Here is a 27902-nt window from a genome sequence, read left to right as displayed (position 1 = left end):
ACTTTCCTGACCAGTTCGCTGGCCGGGTATCAAGGAGTCCGAATCTTGGGCCACCTAACCACCATCTGTCTGCTAAGGGCCTATCCTGCACATTCACCACCGTTGTCACTATTGAAGGTCCTTCTAAGTTCCGTGTTTTAATACAGTTACTCTCAAACCTCCCTACCGACGCCATCCCTTTCCTTACATAACTAACATTCATATTCTGAAGGGGTTACCCTGCTGTATCGGGTGGTTTCTGTCCTGGCGTGGGCCAAGTTCCTGAATATTTACAGTTCAGTCACGTAAGTCCTCATCTGTGAATTGCGTTGAGGCTTGCAGTAGGATACACCAATAGGAGTAGAACCCATCACTGTGAAGAGTACGGGAATGGGACCACAATTATCACCTTGGCACAAAAACAGCACTCCTTTGCTATTTCTTTGGCTGCATGAACTGCCCACTGGTACCAGTCATTTCTCTAGGCTTCCTCCCATAACTCAAAATTGTCATTTTAATTGTCCCAATCAATCTCAATTCTTCTTCTGATCCTTTGAGGTTAATCATCGTCTGTCTCGGCTGCCGTTGCCCCACCGTCCAGATATGAGTTGCTAGTATTGCGGGCTCCAGGCATTAGCTGAATAGTCCTTGGCAGAGAAAAGTTCAGATGTGCCTTCCCCTGGGCTCGATTTGATCTTGGGCAGCAGCGGCATCCACAGGCCCACCACTACCAGCAACGCCACCAGCAAGCAGATCTTCACGCGTCCAGCTGAAGTCACCTCAATTGGGCAAATCTCCTTCATTGTCTTCTGTTTCTCTTGCGGGATCGGGCTGACTGTTAGGACTGGCACTCTTGACGGTCGGATGTGTCTTGAGGACTGATGTCTTGGTGATCTGATTGGTTTCCTGGACTTCGTCTTTCACCTCGTGTGTCACCTGGAATGCCACGAGTAGAGTCTGGTGCAACATCTGCTGTGGTTTCTCCTCCTACATCAGAAGTGGAGTCGTCATCTCCTCACAGTCCATGGGGTTCACTCAGAACTCTGGTGCCAGGTTGTGCTTCCCTGTACTTGAACCGCTGTAGCTGTAAGTCGCGCTACTTCATATGGGCCCTCTCGTCTCGGCTCGTTTACCTCCTTCGGAAAACCCTCAGGTAGATCTGGTCCCCAGGCCTAATATGATGTCCGGGTTCTTCTGCCATTTCTTTTCCTGTGAATATATAGCTTTATGGACAGTAGTTAATTGCCTCACATATCTCTGCACTTCAAGCTCTAGCTGCTCTAATAGGGGGCTCCCTCCAAACAGGTGAAGGCATTGGCCGGCCAGTAAGCATTTCATACGGTGTTAGATGCGTTATTCTGTTTGTCTGTGAGCGATATAGCATTAAAGCAATTGGCAAAGCGGCCACCCAATGTAGTCCCGTATCTGCGCAGATTTTAGCTCTTTTATTTTGCCAGAATGCCATTTGCCCTTTCCACCATTGCCTGTGACTGGAGGTGATACACACAGCCAAGTCTCTGTTTTATTCTCAGTGTTTGCAGCACCATTTTATTGTCCTTTCAATAAAGGCTGATCCATTGTCTGAGCTGATCACTGACGGGATGCCAAACATAGGTATGACTTCTTGCGTCAAGAACTGAATCACGGTTCTAGCACTTTGATCAGTATTATTACTGTAAGAGCCATTTCCTATTTACAAAAGATTCATAAATATTTTACTAGATGACAATACGTAATCTATGGGAGATTCCTATAACCCCCATAAGTAGAACTGTATTGGTATATTCTTGCCATTTCTAACAGCTCTGACTAAACATTGTTCTCAGTTAGTGACCAGTCTTGCCATGTGTAAGGTGTAGAGGGCACATGGTTTTAAACCGTGCCTACAAGCCTTTTGAGTGTGTGAAGTAACTCGTAAGATAACGCGCTTATTTAAGTACAGAGCCGTACACTTAAGGCGTACAGAAGAGGAAATTAAGAACTTTTAAGTACAGAAATAACTAAAGTTTCTCAAGAAAAGTTAAGTTTAGAGAAGTTATATTTTTCCTTTTTTTTGTCTTTTATTCTACATGTGTAACTACTTTTCTCTTTATTATTGTGTGGGTTACTTGCTTTTAATTTTCACTAAATATTTTTAAAACGAACTTTTGGACTAAAAGATTTCTTTCGACATGTGTTTTACCCGTGCTTGAACTCGCTTTATACTTCGGCAGCTACAATTAACAACACTTATCTTTTTCTAGATGTTCGCGTAGTCCATCAGAAGATGTTTAAATGGACTTTCTGGTACTGGGATATGTTCTATTTTTTTGGTGACACCTTTTTTGACATTTGTTTTTTGCATCGATTTTACATTTTGATAGGTACTTGTCCACCGATGCTTGCAGATAGGGTGACCAGAAGCCATGTTTTTTTAAATCTTATTAATCCCTTCCCTCCTTGCACAATGGCCAAATCCATGTGTATCCATAAAAAGTGAAGCAGGGGCTATTATTAGTCCATTTGGAGTACGCCGTAGCCCTTGAGCTGTTCTTTGTGCTCTTCGGCGGTCCCAGAGCATCTTTTCTGCCATTCCAGCCCTGTCCTGCATATCAATCATGTCCTTTTCCATTGTATTAGTCTCAGTGATAACTAGTGGTGCTAGCATAGCCACTGCGGAGAATCTGTAAGGTCGTTACCTCTTGTCACGTAGTCCTTGCCTTTCGTGTGGGCTTGCCATTTAACTATGGCTAGTTTTTCCGGCATCAGCATTACTGTAATCAATTGTTTAATTTGATCACAATGCTTTTCTTGAATCCTCTCTGTTTCCATATTGCCCCAAAGAAGTGACACACCCCATGCGCATAAGCTGAGTCTGTAAATACAGTCACGACGTTTCGCTCTCCCAACCTGCAGGCCTCAATGAGGGCCATGAGTTCCGCCAAATGGGCAGAACACGGTTGTTCACATTTCTGAGAAAGCAGCATTTTTGAACTGTCCCCCAACATATTCAACAACCTCAAACCCCGCATGAAGCCCTAAGTGATCTTTGAAGCAAGAGCCATCTACAAAAATCACATCATCGGGATTGCATACTGGGGCAGATTCTAGATCAGAGCGCAGCTTAGTAAAGGTTAACAAGTCTGCAATGCAGTCATGTGGTTCCATCTTCTACTGGAACAAACTCAGCAAATATTCAGAGTGTCGCACTTCTGAATGGTGACATCCAGATATTAGAACATTAGAACAATCTGGATGAGAACAGACCATTCAGCCCAACAAAGCTCGCCAGTCCTACCCACTAAAATAACATCAAGTCGAGTTTTGAAAGTCCCCAAAGTCCTCCTGTCCGCCATACTACATGGTAGCTTATTCCAAGTGTCTATCGTTCTTTGTGTCAAGAAAAACTTCCTAATGTTTGGGTGAAATTTACCCTTCACAAGTTTCCAACTGTGTCACCATGCTCTTGATGAACTCATCTTATATATAATTTGCCAGTCTCCTCACTCACTCACTCACTCACTCACTCACTCACTCACTCATGTCCGTCCGAAGATGAATGCGCAGTCGCCTTCTGCGCAGCTGCCCGAAAAACCTTACGAGACCGACATCGCGACAGACGGCGGATTTCCGGCCGCGAAAATTCGAAAAGAAAGGTGACTTCGACCAACACCACGGCAGGCTGCGGATTTACGGCTGTGAAAATTCAAAGAGAAAGGCGACTTTGACCAACATCGCGGCAGGGTCCGTCTGAAGCCGAATGCGCAGTCGCCTTCTGCGCAGCTGCCCGAAAAACCTTACGAGACCAACATCGCGACAGGCGGCGGATTTACGGCCGCGAAAATTCGAAAAGAAAGGCGACTTTGATTAAAGCTCTAGAGGCCTGAAAGGCGATTTCGACTACAGCTCCAGGCCTTATTACGCATTCATTCAATACCCCTATATCAGGTTTGTGGTGCTTATACTTATTACTTACTATTCCACTTGTGCCCGTTTCATCTTACGTTGTCGAAACGGGCTCTTTGTCTAGTTTTAAAATAAGAGTCTCGATCCACTTGACGAATTCCCTTCACAGTTGTAAACACTTCAATATATCTCTTCTTTGCTTAAACTGTAAAGGCTCAGCTTTTTTAATCTTTCATAATTTAACCCCTGTAGAAAAGTAAACCTTTTTAAACTGAGGGAAAATATGCCAATAATTATTTGTTAAGGATCTCTTTGTATACCATGTTGTCAGTTCGGCCCTCCGGTTGTAATATGACCAAGCTGTGCGCTGAGCTTACTCTTGAGCATGCAACGTATAGTTGGCCACGTGAAAAGCAATCTTGCCTCAAATCAATGCCAACCTTTTGTAGGGTCTGTCCCTGAGACTTATTAATTGTCATTGCGAAGCAAAGCTTTACTGGAAATTGGAGGCGTTTGAATTGAAATGGGTTTCATCGATAACTTCGCATCCAGCTTTTGAGAGTTTAAACATTCATAAACATCAAAGTGTCCACTACTCAAATCGTCACCTGTGAATCTGAGATGTTGAAGAGGCATTGGTGGTTGTCCAAAGGTGTAAAATATTTGGCCATTTCGGTACACTTGAAAGAGACAACCAAACAATTCAGTGGCAGCCATCAACTCACATGCAGAACCATAGGTGAAGGGCTTAAGCATTTCACTCTTCTAGTGCTCCTGTGTAGTATAATAATCTCCTGTATCGTCATCAGTCCACACCTTGAACCTGTCCCAGTCATTCAATACATAAGACACAATGTTCCTCCAAATATCAAGAGTGAGCCTGATATGGCCTGCACATATGTAACACAGAGAATGGAAATGGCAGTCGTCATTACCGGGAATGGAAACCACTCGGTAAGTGACAGTTCTTTGATTGATGGTGATCACCTCGATAGACATGTTAATGGGGGTACGGTTGGAACGATAAAGGAAATGGGTACCTAAACAATGTAAACTAAGTCTAAAATACCTACACAATAACTTTAATCGTAATAAATGAACAATAAAACAGTGGAGAAGCCGTGGATTAAATAAAAAGGCTGCAGTTATCAACAGGGAGATGTGAATACCGTGGCGAAGCAAGGAAGGGAATGAAGAAGAAGATGGGCCCATAAGTAACAAAGACCGTTGGAAAGTTCAATATGGCGGCCAACAGTGGCGTCATACCACCGAAATAAGTACGTACATCGGTTTCGTTTAGCGCAGGGAAGCCGCCTACCAAATTTCGTGAAGATGGGGCCATAAATAAGAAAGTTTAACACGTTGTCGACTGTTATGAACGTTAAGCATAGAATTTCTAAATGAAACCTGCTTAACTTTTGTAAGTAAGCTGTAAGGAATGAGCCTGCCAAATTTCAGCCTTCTACCTACACGGGAAGTTGGAGAATTAGTGATGAGTGAGTCAGTGAGTGAGGGCTTTGCCTTTTATTAGTATAGAAAATAGCCCCAGCACTGACCCCTGCTGGACACCACTATTAACATCGGCCAATTCTAATGAGGTTCCTCACACCATCACCCTCTGCTTCCTATCTCTGAGCCAATTCTGCACACCACACCCTGAACTGCCTCTTCTTTAAGTTTGATACCCACCCTCTCAGATAAGTCCAGATAAATCACATCATGGACTCCACTTTGATCGTATCCTTTTGTTGCCTCCTCATAGAATTCCAGCACGTTAGTAAAACACTGAACCCATGCTGACTGTTTCTAATAACTCCTGTTCTTGCCATGTGCTGCTCAATCTTCTCCTTAATAATTCCTTCCATTACTTTTCCTGTGATGCATGTTAAGCTAATCAAATCTACACCTTTCTTGATCAGCCTGGTTCATATGTCAGAGCACTATTTTTGGATTTTTCTTCAGCGTTCAATACCATGCAGCCTCATATACTGATTGGGAAATTGAACAGTATGAATGTAAACCCATTTATTACACGTTTCTTTTTTATTTCTTTTACACCGTTCACAGACAGTTAAAGTTCAGGACACTTTTTGAATAGTCATTCATTCAAACAGAGGAAGTCCACAGGGGTGTGTGTCTTATCACCATTACTGTTTACTCTGTACAGAAATGACCTGAGACAGAATAATGACCACCGCTCCATTATCAAGTATGCGGATGACACCACGCTCATAGGACGCATATCTGGGGAGGATGAAAGCCACTATCTGAATCAAGTGGACTGGATGGTAAACTGGTGCAATAAAAACTCTCTGACTCTGAATGTAAAAAAGACAAAAGAAATGATATTTGATTTTAAGAGACAGAAATCTGTATGTTCACCTATTGTAGTTCTGGGAGAGGAGGTAGAAATAGTGACTGAATATAAATACTTAGGAACTTACCTAGATAACAATCTTAACTGGAATACAAATGCAAAAAAAAATATTTTCCAAATGCAACCAGCGCTTATTTCTCCTCCATAAACTCAAAGTATTTAAAGTAGACAAGGACCTCATGTTGCCCTTTTATCGCAGTATGATCCAGTCCGTGATCACTTTCAGTTTCATTGCCTGGTTTAATAGTCTGACAAAGCAAAACCCAAAAAAGCTCCAGCAGATTACGAAGTATGCAGCTAAAGTTATTGGGGCTGATGGAGATGATTTGACTGGTGTGTGTGTGTGTGTGTCAGAGGGCAATGTTAAAGAAACTGGAAATCATCTCAACTGATGACAGTCATCCAGTACATGTAGAAGTAAAGTTCAGTAAATCAGGAAGGAGAGTCGCTTTGAAAACCCACACACAATCGCTCCAGAAACTCCATTCTTCCTAGTGCCATACGACTTTTCAATAAGAAATATCGGAGATAATGATTAAGGTTGTTGATATATATCCTGTAACCTTTTTTGATGTAAATACAGTTAGGTCCATAAATATTTGGGCAGAGACAACTCTTTTCTAATTTTGGTTCTGTACATTACCACAATGAATTTTAAATGAAACAACTCCGATGCAGTTGAAGTGCAGACTTTCAGCTTTAATTCAGTGGGGTGAACAAAACGATTGCATAAAAATGTGAGGCAACTAAAGCATTTTTTGAACACAATCCCTTCATTTCAGGGACTCCAAAGTCATTGGACAATTGACTCTTTGGCTATTTCATGGACAGGTGTGGGCAAGTCCGTCGTTATGTCCTTATCAATGAAGCAGATAAAAGGCCTGGAGTTGATTTGAGGTGTGGTGCTTGCATGTGGAAGATTTTGCTGTGAACAGACAACATGCGGTCAAAGGAGCTCTCCATGCAGGTGACAGAAGCCATCCTTTAGCTGCGAAAACAGAAAAAACCCATCGGAGAAATTGCTACAATATTACGAGTGGCAAAATTGACAGCTTGGTACATCCTGAGAAAGAAAGCAAGCACTGGTGAACTCAGCAACGCAAAAAGACCTGGACATCCACGGAAGACAACAGTGGTGGATGATCGCAGAATCATTTCCATGGTGACGAGAAACCCCTTCACAACAGCCAACCAAGTGAACAACACTCTCCAGGGGGTAGGCGGGCGTATCGATATCCAAGTCTACCATAAAGAGAAGACTGCATGAAAGTAAATACAGAGGGTGTACTGCAAGGTGCAAGCCACTCATAAGCCTCAAGAATAGAAAGGCTAGATTGGACTTTGCTAAAGAACATCTAAAAAAGCCAGCACAGTTCTAGAAAAACATTCTTTGGACAGATGAAACCAAGATCAACCTCTACCAGAATGATGGCAAGAAAAAAGTATAGAGAAGGCATGGAACAGCTCATTATCCAAAGCATACCACTTCATCTGTAAAACACTGTGGAGGCAGTGTGATGGCTTGGGCGTGCATGGCTGCCAGTGGCACTGGGACACTCGTGTTTATTGATGATGTGACACAGGACAGAAGCAGCCGAATGAATTCTGAGGTGTTCAGAGACATACTGTCTGCTCAAATCCAGCTAAATACAGTCAAATTGATTGGGCGGCGTTTCATGACACAGATGGACAATGACCCAAAACATACAGTCAAAGCAACCCGGGAGTTTATTAAAGCAAAGAAGTGGAAAATTCTTGAATGGCCAAGTCAGTCACCTGATCTTAACCCAAGTGAGCAGGCATTTCACTTGTTGAAGACTAAACTTCAGACAGAAAGGCCCACAAACAAACAGCAACTGAGAGCCACTGCAGTAAAGGCCTGGCAGAGCATTAAAAAGGAGGAAACCCAACATCTGGTGATGTCCAGGAGTTCAAGACTTCAGGCTGTCATTGCCAGCAAAGGGTTTTCAACCAAGTATTAGAAATGAACATTTGATTTCCAGTTATTTCATTTGTCCAATTACTTTTGAGCCCCTGAAATGAAGGGATTGTGTTCAAAAAATGCTTTAGTTGCCTCCCATTTTTATGCAATCGTTTTGTTCACCCCACTGAATTAAAGCTGAAAGTCTGCACTTCAACTGCATCGGAGTTGTTTCATTTAAAATTCATTGTGGTAATGTACAGAACCAAAATTAGAAAAAAGTTCTCTGTCCAAATATTTATGGACCTAACTGTGTATGTATTATCTAACTGCCTTACCTTAACCTTTCTTGTTTCTATTTGTCTGTTTTATTTCATTCTGTCTGTTATTAGATGCAACTGAGAAGGCAAATTTCATGTTTTCTTGTGTAAACATGATGAAATAAAGAAACCTTAAACCTTAAACTACAGTTGCTTGGATGTGCCGGCACCTTTTTATATAACGGGATGTCATTACAAATCTCCCCTGATTGATGAGTTCAACCATCTTGTGGTGTGCAAAAATGGTCACCGGGTATCCCATTGTAATGGTGGATGCTTTGTCCTACGTGAACTGGTACATCTTGAGAAAGAAAGCAAGCACTGGTGAACTCAGCAATGCAAAAAGACCTGGATGTCCACAGAAGACAACAGTGGTGGATGATCGTAGAATCATTTCCATGGTGAAGAGAAACCCCTGAGGTGCTGCCAACCTCTGAAAGCGCAGTGGGTATCCCTGAGCTATACCCTGTCCAACTTAGCGCTATGGTAGGCAACAGGTTGTCAATGACCGTAATGCCTTCAACTTCCTCAGGCACATTAGTCAATAGTGAATGTGGATTAGCAACTTCAGCGGGCCACTCCTCTATTATGGCATTGACTGCCCTTAAGTCATGAACTAGCCTCCATTTTGACTTGTCTGCTTAGAGAGGGGTATTACAAACCCTCCTTGTTCCTTTTGGCACACCTGCTGCCAACAGTCCAGCAATTTTGTCCTGAATGCCCTCTTCTGCTTCTGGCTTGAGTGGGTACTGTGTCTTCCATGGTGGGCGATGCTCACCTCCACCGGATTTGTGGTCTTCACTTGTCCTACATCGTGTGTCGTGAGCCAGGACTGTGTGTTCCATTTCTGTTTCCTACCCTGTGTGACATCAAGTTTCACTGCCTCTCTGCCACCACTTCAGGCGTTCCCTCCAACCAGACCGGGTGTGAGATTGTCAAGTAGCCGTCGTTTGAGGAACATCTTGCCAACGGATTAATTGTTTCAACCCACCTCCCTTCTTCTGCTTCTTTCACCATGGAGCCCAAATCCTTACTTTCAAAGCCTGGTGCTACAAGCAACGTCACGTGTGGGATTGCCTTTGTGACCCGATGCCATCTGTCAGTAAACGCCTTCTGATCGATTTGTATAGCTGTGCTAATTGCATATTGCACTGCGTTGGCCGCATTCCCAGCAAACTCCGGGCGGTCCTTTGGGTGTCTTAAAATGTCCACCCTTTGAGGCTCTCTGTCGTCCCCTTCTACTGCCTTTTTGCTGATAGGGAGGGAGACATGTGTATACAGGTCTGGCATCGATGGGGACTGTCCTGCCGGTGGCGGAACGGGGGCAGACTGCTGGGAGACCTTTGGTACCATTCCCTCACTGTCCTCGGCTATACCCGATTCTGGGGTATGGATCACTGCTGTCTGCACCTTCTTTTTGTTTTTCTGTGTCAGTTCCCTCAGCTGTAGCTGAGTTAGCTTTCTCTGCACGTCCCTCTCCTGTTCGCTCAGTTTCTTTTCATCCCTGCGGTGTTTTTCCACCCAATGGGACACATGATCACAGAACTCTCTGTATGACTTCGCCTGCAAGCCCACCATGTCCTCCAGCCTATCTTTAACCGGCCCAGGTAATGCCTCTATTACTGCCGTTCGGAAACAGCATACTCGTCAGCGGATCCGTTTCCGGATCCTGCTCTGTCGCCAACTTCCACTTTGTCAACTGCCTAGCCACGAAAGCGAAAGGATTTTCTGAGTCACCAATTGGATCTCCCTTTAACATTTTGAGGTCTATTTTGGCTGGGTACTCTTCTCGCAGGACCTTCCACAATTCTGCCCGATGAGGATCGAAAAGATTTGCATCATATATGGTGGTACCCAACGCGTCAGATAGGTTGGCCTACCCAAATATATCTGACATTGTACTACCGTCCCCTATTCTGGCTAGTAATGCCTTAATATCCCCCACAGTCAACAGTGTCCCTCTTGTTCTCTCTTCAAACGCTCTAATCCATTGGACCCCCCTGTTTGTAGATGTTGGGGAGGCTTGCCACCAGACTCTCCAGGTCCTACATTATCCATGGTGTATATTGTGCTCTATCCCCTTTTATTAATAGCGGGTACTTCCCATTCCCCAACCTGGTCTGTCTCGTAACCCATCGGTATAATCTCCCTCCAGTACTTCGATCTCCTGTTCAGATCTTTCCAGGCTCAAATTAGTGTTTTGTCTTTGTAACCTCCTCACCTTTTCGCTTAGCTCTCTTTCTATCGGGGTCTCCTGCCTCGGTAGGGTCCCCATGGGGACCTGTTCCCTTCCCCGTGCTTTCTTTGCTTCCTGTTCCTCTGGGGTGTTATACCTAGAATTCTTGTATTCTCTTTCTTACTGTTTTATCTGACATCTCTTCATCAGTTTCGGTGTCAACCTTCGCAACTCTGGTCATCTCCCTCCACTCCTCAGGATCCGCCCCTTCAGCTGTCGTATCATTGGACATGCCCTCGACGGGGCGCTCCCACCCCCTTTTGGTAGATACATATATGTCAACTCTCCGACCTTGAGGTGTTGAATAACGAACTCCTCACCTCTTGTCTCCCCGTTCAACAGATCTTCCCATCAGTTCTTCCTGTCTCCTCCAATCCCCTGCGAGTCCCAATCCAGGGTTCTCATGTTACCTCATTATGGTCTTATAATAAGTTTGTCCACAGTCCTTCAACATCCTCCCTGTATTCTGATAATCCCGCGGGGTCTCCTGTAAGTCGTCACAGCCTATGCTCTTTCTATTCTGGCTTTTCTGCTTCTTTTGCGGGGCTGCACCTTTTTCTTCCCACCAGATCAGATCCTCATCGGTTTTACTCTTGTATGCCCACTGCTGTTCCTGATCCAGTCTCTCTTCTGGCCTCTCCGACTCGGCCTGTCCTGGCTCTTTCACCCTTTTACCTAGCAACTCTTCTGTTTCGTTTCGAAACTCTATCTGTCCTTTGATTTCCAGTTTTCCTTCTATCAACAGGAATTTATATGACACATCCGTCAGAGGAGCTGTTGGGGTCTTCCCAGCTTTTCTTTCCTCCTCCATTTCCTTAAAGCACTGACTTATTTTTTACCCTGCTGTTCCTCTCCTTATTGCTTCACCCACAAACAGCAGCTTTATGTCCAGTTCTGCCTTCCTCTTGTTCTCCCTGTCCTTGCTGACATCTTTTGCTTTATAGTTTTTTTTATGTGTTTCATCATTTCCTCACACAGTCCTAAGTTAAATGAGCATTTCTTTGACAAATTTTCAATAAGCTCCCTATGGAGGGGGGCTTTTCGTCCCAATATGTCCACAGGCAACTCTTTTCCTTCCATTTCCACTCCCTGTATTCTTGGACTTCCTATTGCCAATCTCAAATTAGGGCTTCTATTCAGATTTGGTTTAATTTTACACAAGGTCTGCCTTACTGCGACTGCTGGCAGCACGTATCTTCCTACTTCCTTCTTGGGACACCGAGTCACTCCCCTCACGACCACACAGAGTTCAACGCCAGGATCTATCAGCACCTCTCCTGTTCTTCTTTGTCCTCTCTCAAAGCCGTGGTCTGTTCCCTCCTCTACATAGGGCTCTAAATGTTCTTCAAAGGGGATTACAACAAAGTGAAGACTGTTAGACTCCACCAATTCCTCCAATGTGGGCCCCAACTGTCCAATTTCTCCCAATCCCAGTTTTCCACTCTATATAGGGCAACTCGCTCAAATTAGGGATTTCTGTAATACCCCTTAGTAAAAAAGTCCTTAGCACCCTCTGTCAGACCGCGAGGCTGCCCTGCCGCATTTATATAAAAATCCTCCTTCCAATAATTGTGTGTACATCGTGGGTCACTTGTAAGATTCTCTCAGCGATGTGTCCCCTTGGAATGTTCTGTGCCATAAACGTTTTTGCTTAACCCTCCCACGATTTGTATCCTTGGCACTACATCTGCACGATGTTCCTATCGCGGGTTTCAATCTTCCAATATTCGCACAGTACCTAAGCCTGTGCGCTGGTTCACTGTGTGCCTACTACTTTTTTCCGCCTTTCTTCCACAGCCTTTAATTTTCTTATCTCTATTCCGCTATCATGCAAGCACCTGGCCTCCTCTAAACATAAACTGTCCTTTTTATTTTCCAGCGGACATGCGAGCTCCAGCTCGTCCCACTTAGCGTGTATGTATGGAGGATTGGACCAAAGCCGATTTCCCATAAGCCACACCTCTACCAGCTTTATCCTTCTTCGGATGCAAGTTGCGACTACATGTAGTCCTATTCTATCTTTTGTAACCCACAGATGATCTCCTCCGTGACAGTATTTTGTATAATACCGTGTTATAATATCAAGATGTTAAACTCTAGTCCTCTTTTAAAAGACCAAAGTGAAAAATCTCCTCCCACGGCCTTAAATTTGCCTACTAAATAGATAGATAGATAGATAGATAGATAGATAGATAGATAGATAGATAGATAGATAGATAGATAGATAGATAGATAGATAGATAGATAGATAGATAGATAGATAGATAGATAGATAGATAGATAGATAGATAGATAGATAGATAGATAGATAGATAGATAATTTAACGTAGTTGGCAGGATTACATAAAAAGAGAAATCAGTTCTGTTTTGGACTCAGTTGTATGAACATGTCTTGCACTTTGAATCAGTTTTGCTGCCCCAAACCTTCTCAACATTTTATGGTCGATATTGTGACAACATGTAAAAATACACTAGTGCTCTTGTCTCTTGCATATTATATTCCATGTGAAATTGCAATTATCAACAATAAAGCAGTTCTCTTTCCAAAAATAACTGTTTGGCATTAGAGCAATCTCATATATTCAAAGATTTGTGGGGGAGTCATCAATGGACAGATTAGTCTAAAGTGAGAGTAATTAATCAGTTTAAGAGACTTACTGCTTGATCAGTAAATGTTAAAGCATAGTAAAATCTGTTGTATTGGTTCCTAATTCTATATTGTGATTCTTACTATATTTCAAATTGTGAGGAATGGCCGACAGTTTATCCCAGCCAATACTCCCAGGCCGCCAGATGGAGCCCTCCCTACAATATGGAGGTGCCCCGAATTCCGGCAGGGCATCATGGACCTTGGAGTTTTTATTCACAGCCCTGCTGGATACCATGAGGGCCATCAGGGGACGCTGAAGGGAGGCTCAGGGACTTATATTTTCCATATAACCCAGAAGTACTTCCCAGTCACGGGGACAGAAGAAATGACATACTTCCGGGTTGAAGAAAAGAAGAAGTTTTCACCTAACCCGGAAGTGTTATAAAGTCACATGGACTGAGGGACAGAAACACTTCCGGGTTAAAGACTTTAAAAGGACTGTGGGAGATCCCAGCAGTGAGCTGAGTTGGGAGGAAGGGTGACTGAGCTGCTGGGAGTAGGAGGATTGTGATTAGAGTATTGATTATTGTTTATTAGATAGATAGATAGATAGATAGATAGATAGATAGATAGATAGATAGATAGATAGATAGATAGATAGATAGATAGATAGATAGATAGATAGATAGATAGATAGATAGATAGATACTTTATTAATCCCAAGGGGAAATTCACATACTCCAGGTGAGTAAATTCACAATTTACTCAATGCTAAATTGTGCACAATCCTCTGGCATACAGTCATTTGTTTTTGTGTTACAGTACCATTACATCAGAATGTCTGCTAATTTTCGAAGAAACGTTTAAACTTATTTAAATTAGAAACAACTGCACTTTTCTGATACATTTATAAAATTTTATTTTTTGTAATAAAAAAAGTTCATCATGGTTATCTTTATATTGTAGTAAAAGAATTGCACATTTTATTAGTGTGAATCTGAAAATTAACAGAATAGCAAGCCATTTAAAAGTTCAATATAATGGTGAAAATTGTTTCAAGTAATAAAGATTTTATTTTTCCTTTACACATGTATTTACATTTTTTTTTGCACTGGCATGCATATTGCTGTTTAGTGCTGATTTGCAGATCTACAGTAGTTCTGCATTACAATTTTTAAAGTGGACAATGCAGGAAATTGGATTGCTGTATCCTGGATTTATTGTGTTTTTTACAGGTTTAGGATGCAGTTAATCAGTTAGGTGTAGTTTTATTCATTACTAATTGATTACCCAGTGGCTTCGCTCACTGAGTGAAAGGGAAAAAATAAAATGTAGTCTATAAGTTATTAAACAGTAAAACATTAACATTTAAGAAGTAAAGATATATTGAGCACTACTGGAGTGGTTTGGGGTAAACTACATTTTAAAGGCGCTATAACACAACAGGTAAGTAGTACTAACAGCAGCTAAAATGTATTTGGATTATCTCTCCGTAGTAGATCCCTTGTGAAAGGCGCTACACGACCGCCGTGGTATAGAAATTACATTTTCTATGTGATCGTCCAAATTTCTGCCTTACAACCTTGCACTACATGCCTGTGATTTACTTCTTAAAATAATTAATCACAAAAGGAACCTTGAATGTTGCGGGGTTTTAGTGACCCAAACTCACCTTAAGGGACAGTAAGTAGTCGTGCAGGGTAATTTACAAACAGAGTCCTGCTTCGATGGCGCAGATTACACTCATTCGCAAAGATTTCCACTCTCCCAGGAGCCGACGGGGCACTTGAAGTGTCACAAACAGTGAGAGAAGAGAGGACGCTGCCCGAAACTGCGAAGCTCTCAACCCCGCAGAGAAGCCCAACATTACGCGACCTCCCAGTGTCCACTTTGTTCTCACACACATTGTTTACAGCTCGCCACAGTTAAAAAGTAGAAAGACGCAAAGCTGGTTTCCTCATCTCTTCTACTATCAAGTACTGCCAACTAAAAAAAAGTTACAATGTGGCAGTTTCCACGACAGTCACGTGGACGAATAAATAAAACTTCTCTGTCAGAACGCGCCTGGCGGCGGACGGCTCAGCACTGTAGTCCAGAGAGGAGGGCGACGTGGGGTGCACTTCTATGGGATAGATCGGCGTGTTTGTGTTTACTTCTTTTCAATATCAGTAAAATAACTCTCACATAAATAATAACAATTCGTAAAGATGATATAAAAATGTCGTCCACAAACGAACTGATTAGTTCCTGTATTATAATATGTTCTGTGGTCATACGTAATTCCCATATCGTGTGGTCATACGTAATTTCCGTTTATAAAAATGGCGTCCACAAACGAACTGATTAGTTCTTGTATTATAATATGTTCTGTGGTCATACATAATTCTCATATCGCATGGTCATACGTAATTTCCGTTTCATACGTAATTTCCATATCGCATGGTCATACATAATTTCCGTTTATAAAAATGGAGTCCACAAATGAACTGATTAGTTCCTGTATTATAATATGTTCTGTGGTCATACATAATTCCCATATCGCATGGTCATACGTAATTTCCATACTGCGTGGTCATACGTAATTTCCTTTTCAAGCACGAAAAGAATTTTATATATATAGATTATCTTTTCAGTTCATAATGTTGATTTGTATGCTTATTCAAGACAAAAATAGAGTCACTACAAGCTGATAATTTTAACTTCATTTTATATAAGGATGTGTTTCAGAATTATACAGTTTTAATGCACCTAATAATATTTACAACTATCATTTACATGAACAAAGTTTTTCAAACAAATCAATTAATTCAAAACTCAATTTCTAAAAAAAAAATTCCAGCAGTGAGTCTTGTTATGTACCCATTTATTAATATATTTCTGCAAAAATACAACAAGAGCAAGGAGGTAGGATAATAAAAGTTTTTGTGTTTGAGGATGTTACGTTTGTGACTGACAATGAAAAAGGAAACATTAACTACCTTAACTCGAATCAAAAATGGACCCCAGGTATTCTTTAATAGTCAAGAAATGATTAATTCCACGATTATGATAATCATGGAGGAGGTTAAACATTTAGTGCAAGTGTTCTAGCTGTTTGGTAGATACAGTGAAAATATTTTCTGGAATGCGTTCCCTTTCAAGTGAAGAATTACGTGGAAATGAGTCACAACTGACAAATCCTAAGCTGTTCACTTTGTCACCTGCAGACCACAACTGAAGTGGTGAAAAATTATTCTCTGTGCTTAAACTATGGTTGTTCCACTGATTTAACAAATTAATTCACAGCAACTTTAATTTGAGGCATATATATGTAGTGTAAACCATACATATCAACTTCTGAGTTGCTGTCAAGAACAAGATTTTCTTCCATAAACAGAAATATACCTTTAAAATATGAGGTCACTGCTCTATTCAATTCTGCCCAAAGACGCTCGCACACTGCGTCCAATAATAAAACTTCCACCGTGTCCTCTTTCACTGATCATGTATCTTTCCACCAGCACATTCTCAGAACCTGCATCTCCTCGAACCCTTAAAGGTAATCCAAAATTCCTCACGCCTTCTTGAAAAAAGGTAAGTACTGTTGATGCAAAATTGTTGTTCGAAGCCTCAATGCACACAATTGTACGACTATAACCATCTACACATCCATGAAAAACAAACCTCCATGGGATTAGTTTATGGTTAAGCACTTTGAGCTACATTATTTGTATGAAAATGTGCTACATAAATAAATGTTGTTGTTGTTGGTTACTGTCTATGTGCCTGGAAAAAGAAAATGGGTGATAAAAATAGGTAAAGATGAACTTTAAAAACTAGTATACAGACACACCTTACATAGTGAGAGAACCCCATAGGTGAGTTTTTAATTTCAAACAAGCTTTTTTAGGAACATATACCTGATACTACAATTTATTTTGTAGGCAGCTTGATGGATGAGGTCTCCAGGACTCTAAATATATCCAAATCTTCTCATGTGATATCATCTACTGTTACATTCTGCTTCATACTTCTAAATTTTTTATTTTTATACTGTATTGAGGATTTGTTCTTTTCTGTGTTGTGTATTGTATTGTATTGACCCCCCTTCTTTTTGACACCCACTGCATGCCCAACCTACCTGGAAAGGGGTCTCTCCTTGAACTGCCTTTCCCAAGGTTTCTTCCATTTTTCCCTACTAGGTTTTTTTTGGGAGTTTTTTCAAGGCTGGGGGGCTGTCAAGAGGCAGGGCCTGTTAAAGCCCATTGCGGCACTTCTTGTGTGATTTTGGGCTATACAAAAATAAACTGTATTGTATCCATCCATCCATTTTCCAACCCGCTGAATCCAAACACAGGGTCACGGGGGTCTGCTGGAGCCAATCCCAGGTCACAAGGCAGGAACCAATCCAGGGCAGGGTGCCAACCCACTGCAGGACACACACAAACACACCCACACACCAAGCACACACCCACGGGCCAATTTAGAATCGCCAATCCACCTAACCTGCATTTCTTTGGATTGTGGGAGGAAACCGGAGCGCCCGGAGGACACCCACACAGACACGGGGAGAACATGCAAACTCCACGCAGGGAGGACCCGGGAAGCGAACCCAGGTCTCCCAACTGTAAGGCAGCAGCGCTACCCACTGCGCCACCGTACCGCCCTGTATTGTATTGTATTTTAAAATTAAAGCTGGGTTTACCTTATTGCACATATTTTATTATGAAAACTACATGACTGATAGACATGACAATATACATTTACAGTTATTGAAGGTTAAGAGCGTTACTAATGTGCAAACATTTTACAACCTTTTGCGGAGGAAGTGTATATTACAATGAATACACCTTGTGAAAGCTTATGTGTATTCCTACCTATTTATCCATTTTTTGATCTTTTTTCCAAACCTGCCTTACCCTCAGTTGCATGAAAGCTGGAGTCTGTCATTTCAAGCATAGGACACAAAGTGGAAGCAAACTGCAAGGCAGCAGTCCATTGCAAGGTTAACACATTCACACTCTTAAGGCCAATTTAGTATCACCAATCCACCTAACCTGCATGTCTTTGGACTGTGGGATAAAAACAGAGCACCCAAAGGAAACCCCAATGAACACAGGGAGAACATGCAAACTCCACACAGCAAGGACCCAAAATGTGAGTCCTGGCCCCATTGTTTCAAAGCTGTACTGTTAACCACTGCTCCACTACACCACCTACTCAGATCTAATAACAGTAAATTATTATGAGGTGTGTCAACAAATTTTTGTTAAAGCACCTGTATATAAATTATAGTTTTGTTCAACAAACCATAAAAAAGGATTACAATGCAGAGCCTATAGGACTGTGCTTTTCTGAGCATTCAAATCAAATAAGAGGCAGAAAGTGTGAAAAATAGTTTTTCACAATGCAATTTTACAGAAGACAAAACACTTACCAAAGATAACTTGGTCCAGGAACACTATATACGGCCGGCACGGTGGCGCAGTGGGTAGCACTGCTGCCTTGTAGTTAGGAGACCCGGGTTCGCTTCCTGGGTCCTCCCTGTGAGGAGTTTGCATGTTCTCCCCGTGTCTGTGTGGGTTTCCTCCCACAGTCCAAAGACATGCAGGTCAGGTGTATTGGCGATTCTAAATGTGTGTGCTTGGTGTGTGTGTGTGTGTGTGCCCTGCCCGGGGTTTGTTTCCTGCCTTGCGCCCTGTGTTGGCTGGGATTGGCTCCAGCAGACCCCCGTGACCCTGTAGTTAGGATATAGCGGGTTGGATAATGGATGGATGGAACACTATATACTCTTCAATGAATTGCATACCTTCTTCAAATTATAGTTCCAACAGGATCAATTATATGAAGTCTTTCTCTTATTCTCCATCGTTGCAATCGAATGTTACGTGAACGCAGGCTGCCAGAAATGTATCTTTCACCTATGTAAGGAGTTGAATGCCTAACTTCAAGAATTAAAGTTTCAAGCTCAGAATCAGAGACATTGCTGAACCTTGAGTTTGCAAGGAGCCCCATTCTTTGTCCATGACGATATCATATCCGTGTGCCAATACAGAAGAGTCCATCCATCCATCCATTTTCCAACCCGCTGAATCCGAACACAGGGTCACGGGGGTCTGCTGGAGCCAATCCCAGCCAACACAGGGCACAAGGCAGGAACCAACCCACCACAGGACACACACAAACACACCCAGCACACCAAGCACACACTAGGGCCAATTTAGAATCGCCAATCCACCTAACCTGCATGTCTTTAGACTCTGGGAGGAAACCGGAGCACCCGGAGGAAACCCACGCAGACACGGGGAGAACATGCAAACTCCACGCAGGGAGGACCCGGGAAGCGAACCTGGGTCCCCAGGTAGGTTTTTCCTTCAGATCTTAAATTACTTTTAAGTACCATCTACTTAAAAAAATATAGGATACACACAACTTTTTAAATTCATTGCACATAAAAATTAAGTTGTCCCAACTAATTTATGCTACATTTTTGAAGACACTTTTAAGTTCTTAATTATTAATATAATTATTAAAGTTGTGAAGATATAAAAATTAAGTTGGTGTAATTACTGTTTTCTGCCTATAATTTTAAGCTTTATCAAGTTTAATTACTTATTAAATTATTAAAACTACAGCCACTTAAAGAATGAAAGTGTTGCAAAATTTACTTTTTTTTACTTACATTTTTCAACATCTTTCAAAAACTTTGTCTAACAAATAGCCATACTACAGCAGCAGAAATATAGGCCTCAATGTAATATTCAATTGCCAAATATGTCAAACCTGACTTCTATTGCAAGATGCAAAAACATTTTACATTACAGCTTCAGAGTATACTCTAAACCTTACAACTGGAAAATAATTAAAGTCAAAGACAGATTATTACAATTAATGAGGTATCTTCTCAATATGCCATCAGGCTTAAATCCAGTAAAGCAATATTCCGTCTAAAATCCTTAACCAACATACAAACGCACGTGGGAAATCAATAGCAGCGGGAACAAAAACGTAATGTTGAGAAAATATGGTAAGATGGACGGCACTAAATTTCACTAGAGCTATTCAACCTGTTATGCAAAATAAGTAAATAATATTTACTATATTAGAGCAATGTAAATAATTATTAGCTTGAAATTGCTCCTCTGTCACTAAAACTATTTTTTCATTTGCAGTATGGCGTTACGATCTTGTCACAGCATGTTAAGTGGGAGGAGTTTCACACTCATGAAGCAGAGAAATTAAGTAGCCATAGCGTTAGATTAGGTTAGACCTCAATCACAGTCCTGGAGGGCCGCAGTGGCTGCAGGTTTTTGCTCCAACCCAATGGCTTAATAAGAAGCCCTTATTGCTCAAGTAACACTTCTGTTTCACTTTAGTTGTCTTGCTTGTTAAGATTTTGAACCCTTATTGCTTATTTTAGTCTTAAACAATTCTAGTCTTGGTTTTTAATGGCTCCTAATTAGCAATAACATGCAAATGACAAAAGAGAGCAACATTTCTCCATTTAACTTGTTACCATTTACACCTGTGTGTGTATTTATCATGCACTATTGGGTTTAATTAAATACTTGGAAGGAAAGTGAAGGACTGAGAATGACTGAAGGACTGAGAATGACTCCTCCATTTGAGCCTTCAAATCATTTCGATGATATCCTTAGAAAGGGGAAGAAAATCTAGGATATGAGAATGAGCTGACATAGCATCGTTAAAGCACTAACAAACCATGAAATTAAATTATTGGCAAGAATTGCTTTCTAATTAAGCAACCGGGTTAGAACAAAAACCTGCAGCCACTGTGGCCCTCCAGGACTGTGATTGAGGACCCCTGGGTTAGACGAACTTAAATTTTGTTTTTCAATAAATGAAAAAAGGAATTTGAGTTTAGATTACTTGCAAGTCCAAGCTAAAGTATGTACTAATATAATTCTTTCACGTCAACACATTAAATAATGCTTTCAAATTAAAATATTTAATAAAATCATTGAACTTGAATTTTTAACCTAATAGCATGCATTTGATTAAGTGATGGTTAGAGGTCCCTTGAATTGCTTTTTACAGTGTGTGTAAAAGATCTGCACTTCTAAAGTGCCTTAGTATGATGTACATTAGTAAAGAAATATATAAAATAAAGAATGTTTTGTATTGTTTTTTTAAGTCTCCGCTACTACAGTTTTGCAGATTTCAGGAAAATTTAACCTTTTACCGAATTTTGCTTAGTAACTTCATATACTTTGTACATAAACAATATACCAGGCTTTTAATTAATTTATTTCAACAGTTTTCATTAATTTTTATTAGTGTAGAAGCAATGGGGTTCATCACACTACACAGGAGCAAAGAAGGGAGGTGAACAATAAACACACAACACAAAAATTTAACTAAACCAATCCTTTTGCAAAATTCAAGAACAATTTTCATTTTCTAACTATAAAATATTAAACTGATATTTGGTCAGACAGCCAGCTTTTAAGTATTTGTAGTTTACAGTTTCAGTTTTTTCATGGCCACAAGACTTGAGATATCACCAGCATTTATTAATATACTGTACCTTTCTTTGATACTCAACACAACATGCAACTGCAAGTTTTAAAGCACAAGGATATTTTTCTTTATTTTGTGCTGAAAACAATTGTCACTATTTCTTAAAGCAAAATGATTTATAACATCAGATCAAAGAATAACACAAATAACTTATTTACCTTGGTCTTCCTGGCCTACCAGAAAAGAAATGACTTAAATCATTAATCTTCCTTGATTTTCTGAAGGCTCTTGAATGAAAAAATCTTCATTTCTTTCTAACCACAATATTCTTTCCTCTGTTTGATCATAAACAGATTTTAACACATAATGTAATCTGCTCAGAATGGAAAAGGATTGATTTTCACTAGACAATGAGGGAAGGGTATTTAGAATTACAAAAATTAACTGAAGATGATCTCCAAGATGACGATGGATTCTTTCAAGTTGGTTTGCGTCATTCTGTACAGTTTCAAACCTGCATACTGTATCATTAATACTTAAAAAATAATCAATTATCTCGTGTTCCGATGACATTTTCATTAATTATTTTGGAATAATATTTCAATTATTTCCCTTTTTAATTCGATTTTCACAAATGCCAACACTTTTTGTTAGGTCCAAACACACCACAACAGTGGACAATTGATGCGAGGCACCAACTAAACTGTTTACACTTAATTTCAGATTAATGGGCAAATACCATTAAACAGTTTTATTTACCTTCTATCCCTTTCATAAACTTATTGTAGCGAAAACTTTCAGCGGTTTTAAATGACCGCTCCTATCCGTTCCTCTTCACGTTTGAAAATGGCTGACTGTAGCAGCCCTCGAGTTTTCTTTTCATTGCCCCTCCCACTGCCTCTGAAAACCACGTGAACAACCAATATAGTTCACACGCAGAAACGTTATTGTTCATACACAACATTGCAATAGTGTGCGTTCGTAAATCAGTATGTTTCATACGCAAAACCGATATAGTGCACACATAAATCCAGCATGTTACGTTCACAAAGCCGGCTTTCTGACATTTCAGCATACCTATCAGAATGGCATACTGTGGGCTAATGCGCATGCGCACAAACTGTCCATTTGTTATATAGCTACAATTTGAGAGCAGTTCACTCACAAAAAACGTGGTTGTACTGTTTGAAAGTGAAGTTTTATTATAGTTTTCTGAAGTTGTTTCTTGCGAGTTCAGCAAGATTCCTCATGCACGTTGCGCGTCTGCTCCAAACAGAAACATCTAATGTTTTCTTATTTTTATTAAATCCAACACGTCAGGGAAGTTGTTGAACATTATCATTACTATTGTTGCCATGCATCTTTTATTTAAATGCAGTTTGAGTAAATCTGACCGCAGATATCACCGTGTGGCTATCAGTTTGCACTACCGGTATGCTATTCTGACAAAGTATGCTGAAATGTCAGTACACCGGCATAGTACGCACACATAAAACCGGTAAAAGACTGACAAGGGCTCAACCTCAAAACCAATAGCATTCATACGCGAAACCGATATATTACCCACGTGAAACCAGTGTAGTGCATATGAAAAACCAGTGCTATACGTAAGCAAACCAGTACAACAACAACAACATTTATTTATATAGCACATTTTCATACAAAAAGTAGCTCAAAGTGCTTTACATAATGAAGAGAAGAAAAATAAAAGACAAAATAAGAAATTAAAATAAGACAACATTAGTTAACATAGAAAGGAGTAAGGTCCGATGGCCAGGGTGGACAGAAAAAACAAAAAAAAAACTCCAGAAGGCTGGAGAAAAAAATAAAATCTGTAGGGGTTCCAGGCCACGAGACCGCCCAGTCCCCTCTGTTGTATACGAACACAAGCCATTATTGCTGATACGCAAACTGATTGCATACACACGCAAACCTTGCAATTCACTCACAAACCAATAGCTAACGCACGTGAACCAGTAATAAAGTTCAATTCAGTATAGTTCATATGCAAACCAAAAGCATACAAGCCGATTGAGTTCACGCACAAACCGATAATATACGGACACGAACCAGTGTAGTTCATATGAATGAAACCATAATTGTACGCAAACCAATAGTGTTCACGTGTCAACCAATAGATTACGTTCGAAAATATATGATTTATGGCCTCTTTGGCCCCTCATAAATTCCTCTCGGCCTCGCCCGCGTACTAGTGAAACAGGACGGTGAGGAGGGTCCCGCCCAGCTCTTTACACTATTGGTTAGTGTAGAGAGCTGGGCGGGGACCTAGTGATAGTGTAGCGAGCTGGGCGGGGCTCACTGTCCTGTTTCACTAGTACGCGGGCGAAGCCGTGCGGGATGGCTAGTTATGGAATAAATGATTACTGCTTGGCAACTTCTTTCACAAATATATATTTTTTATTTTCAAACGAGCAAATTCGGCCTCTGCATTGTATTGTATTCGAGTGTATTATTTATTTGTCTGCATTAATAGTATTTATCTGGTTGGGCAATATTATGATAATACTAATGAACAGCAATGCTGAAAGTCGTTGACCCGTAACGAAAGTCAGAACTTTTTTTTAAGTATGTAAACGTTCCCGTACTAAGCGAGTCAATCGAGACTTTTAATAGTGCACTTACTGACTTGTGATGGTAGTGAGTGTATAGTTTGATGAAACATTAAAAGAGAATACAAGGAAAAACGCAAAACGGAGTAACGTTAGTCGGTGTGATTAAGTGTTTTAAATGAATACCTGAATATTTCTTGTGTGTGTGTTTAACTTTTATTTCACAAACCGTTTGCTCTTAACCTGGCGACAATAACTCAAACCACAACCTGAAGCGTCTATGAAAGTCACGTGACCTTACCCCCACGTTATCCAACCTCCGCGGACGAAGAATCCGATTGGTGCTTTTTAACTTCCGGTGAGGACTGAAAAGAACTGTTTTGACGTTTACCTAAATGACTGTAATTAGTATATTGTACACCCCACAAGATTCAATAAAATAAATATGATCGAGTTATGTTCGAAAGTGGAATATAAACAATACATATCAAGTAAATACATTTTTGTAAATGTAACAACCTGCAATGTCCCTTTTTTCAGTGTAGGTTTGTCGCTATTTAATTGTCCATTTTGATTCTTTTGTTTCTGCACTCGAAGTTACTCTCAGTATATCGGGACGAGTCGGGGCATCACCTGCGAGACAAGAAGTAAATTAAATCAGCACCGGTCGGGACGCCAGTCCATGCTGTCCGGCGTACTCAGCCACTTGTACTGACCCGAGTTAAACTCAAGTGGACCATCTCGGTCTGTGAAATGGTGGAAAGGAAAGCGGACAAGAGGAGGACTTGTGAACGGCGCACGTATGCACACCAAAACCCTGGCCGAGAAAACAAACCCAGCATCTTTGACCCAACGACCCAACCCACTGAGCCACCCTTGTTTGTTTTTGTGTCCCGGGTGTTAGCAATATGTATAAAAATGTTCACCGGACGTCCCACGTGCTGCTAAATATCACGGTGACATTCGGTGCGACATTTACCAGTTAATCTGAGGGATTAGAGACTATTGAGCAACAGAGCTGGCATGAAAGGGAGCCAAAACCAAAAGAAAAGAGCAGGGGACGTGGCGCTGCCGGATCGCCGACTGCACGACTTCTCCTGTAAGGCTTTGTTTTCCAGACAAAGGGTCGACTGTAAAAAAAAATTTTAAAAAAAGGCGTGGCCGCCCACCTCGTGCACGCGCTCGCTGCGCTAAGAGAAGAAGCATGAGGATGAGCGACGGAGCTTCCAATGTTTCGCGAGTTCATGTGTGTGAGGCAGGAACCTGTCGGACTGGAAATGTTCCTGTTATTCACAGTCTCTGATCTGGAACAATACAAGTGAAATCTTTTACAAGCAAGACATGTGTTACCTTATCAACGTGAAAATAAAGGACACAAATACACGGTGAGATCATTGCAGACACGATACTATACGGGAAAAGAAAGAAAGAAAGAAAGAAAGAAAGAAAGAAAGAAAGAAAGAAAGAAAGAAAGAAAGAAACGTCTGAGTTTTAAAAATTAACTTTATTAATCAGAACTCAATTAACAGTACAACCAATACTAGACAAATCAAAACTCAGACAATACAAAGTTAATTTCATATCTTAATTAAGAAAAACAAGTTTCTATTCGTTAATTGTGCAGATTGCCTCATTGATGCATCACCCCGTCTACAAAAGTATCTAAATTACAGGTCCATTTATAAAAATTTTAATCCAGACAAATTCTGGCTTTCCCCAGGCAAGCAAACACCTTCTTTAAATTACAGGTCTTATCTGATTTGAAAGGGAGGAGTAAAGGGAAAGAGGTCAGAAAGAAGAGGATGAAAAAGACGAGTATGCATTGAAAGAAAGAAAGAAAGAAAGAAAGAAAGAAAGAAAGAAAGAAAGAAAGAAAGAGCCTTTGAGTTTTAAATGCACCTTTTATTAACCAATAACGAACATTACAAAAACGGTAAAAGAGATAATCATTACATAGAACATAACCATACAATGCCTTATTTTCACAAACAAGTGTTTTAATCGCAATTTTAAAAAGAAGCTCATCATTGGCAATGTTACAAAGTGAATTCCTTGTACACCATTGTTCTATAATTCTGAAAATTATATAAAACACTTTAAAAAAATAAATGTTTCAAGTCAACATTATACTACTACTACTACTACTACTACTACTAATAATAATAATAATAATAATAATAATAATAATAATAATGGGCGGCACGGTGGCGCAGTGGGTAGTGCTGCTTCCTCCCAGTTAGGAGACCCTGGGTTCACTTCGCAGGTCTTCCCCGCGTGGAGTTTGCATGTTCTCCCCGTGTCTGCGTGGGTTTCCTCCCACAGTCCAAAGACATGCAGGTTAGGTGGATTGGCGATCCGAAATTGTCCCTGGTGTGCTTGGTGTGTGTGCCCTGCGGTGGGCTGGCACCCTGCCGGGGTTTGTTTCCTGCCTTGCACCCTGTGTTGGCTCCACCAGACCCCCGTGACCCTGTGTTAGGATATAGCGGGATGGATAATAATAATAATGTAACAGTTTACAACTAGTTTTTGAGTTTTTTCAACTTCTATTGAAATTAACTGGATCCAGCACGCATCAATAAGTAAGATAAATTAGCTTTTCCTTTACATTTAAAAGTATTTTTAATTACTATATGCACAAAAATTAGCAGCATAAATCCAAGCTTTTACGTTGGTTACACACGCACACACAAAAAAAATGTACTTTTTCCTCACTTTGTAAAGATATTTGAAGCCTCATCCATCCATCCATCCTTTTCCTAAACCCACTTACACAGGGCAGGATTTCGGTCAGTTGGAGCCCATCTCAACAATCAATGTGTGCAAGGCAGGAGCAATCGCCCATGGGGTGAACACACACACACGCGCACAAGCCTCGCAACCCACACACACACACGGGACTACTTTATCAATATTTCACACCTAACGTGAATGTGTTCGTACTGTGGGAAGAAACCGACACAGACACGAACTGAACACACACAGGCAGCGCCCGGGTCTCCTTACCGTGAGGCAGCAGCGCCATCAGCGCGCCATACAGTGCCATCTCTTCATGTATCAGGTAAGCTTAGTAAATTTCACGGTGACAACATTTCATACATGTAATGTTGTTCCAAATAGTTCCCTATTTGTAGCAGAGAAATCACGTCACTCAAGCAACGTGATTAAGTTACCACAACAGGTTCTTTTTTCTTTATTAGCTCTGGGTTACTAAACCACACAGTCACAACAAGAAGATGTGTGAATAAATAAGACATTCTTTCATTTGCCAATATGCTTATAATTGCATAAAAATGGTGAAGTGTAAGGAGTGGAAAGAAAGAAAGAAAGAAAGAAAGAAAGAAAGAAAGAAAGAAAGAAAGAAAGAAAGAAAGAAAGAAAGTTGTCATTCCTATCCTGCGGCTGCCGATGATGATTTCAGTAATTCTGCCGACCCTTGTTGTTTGTTCCATGTTGTGACCAGTGCTGTCCACTTCTCGGACACTGCTGTCCGCAGAGCCCATGAGCTTCTCAAAGCTCCGCAGTCTACGCCCAGCACCTGAGACATCTGTTTATAAATCTTTTGGT

Source organism: Erpetoichthys calabaricus, chromosome 14 (genome assembly GCF_900747795.2).
Source record: "Erpetoichthys calabaricus chromosome 14, fErpCal1.3, whole genome shotgun sequence".
Taxonomy (NCBI): Eukaryota; Metazoa; Chordata; class Cladistia; order Polypteriformes; family Polypteridae; genus Erpetoichthys; species Erpetoichthys calabaricus.
This window is presented reverse-complemented; position numbering follows the sequence as displayed.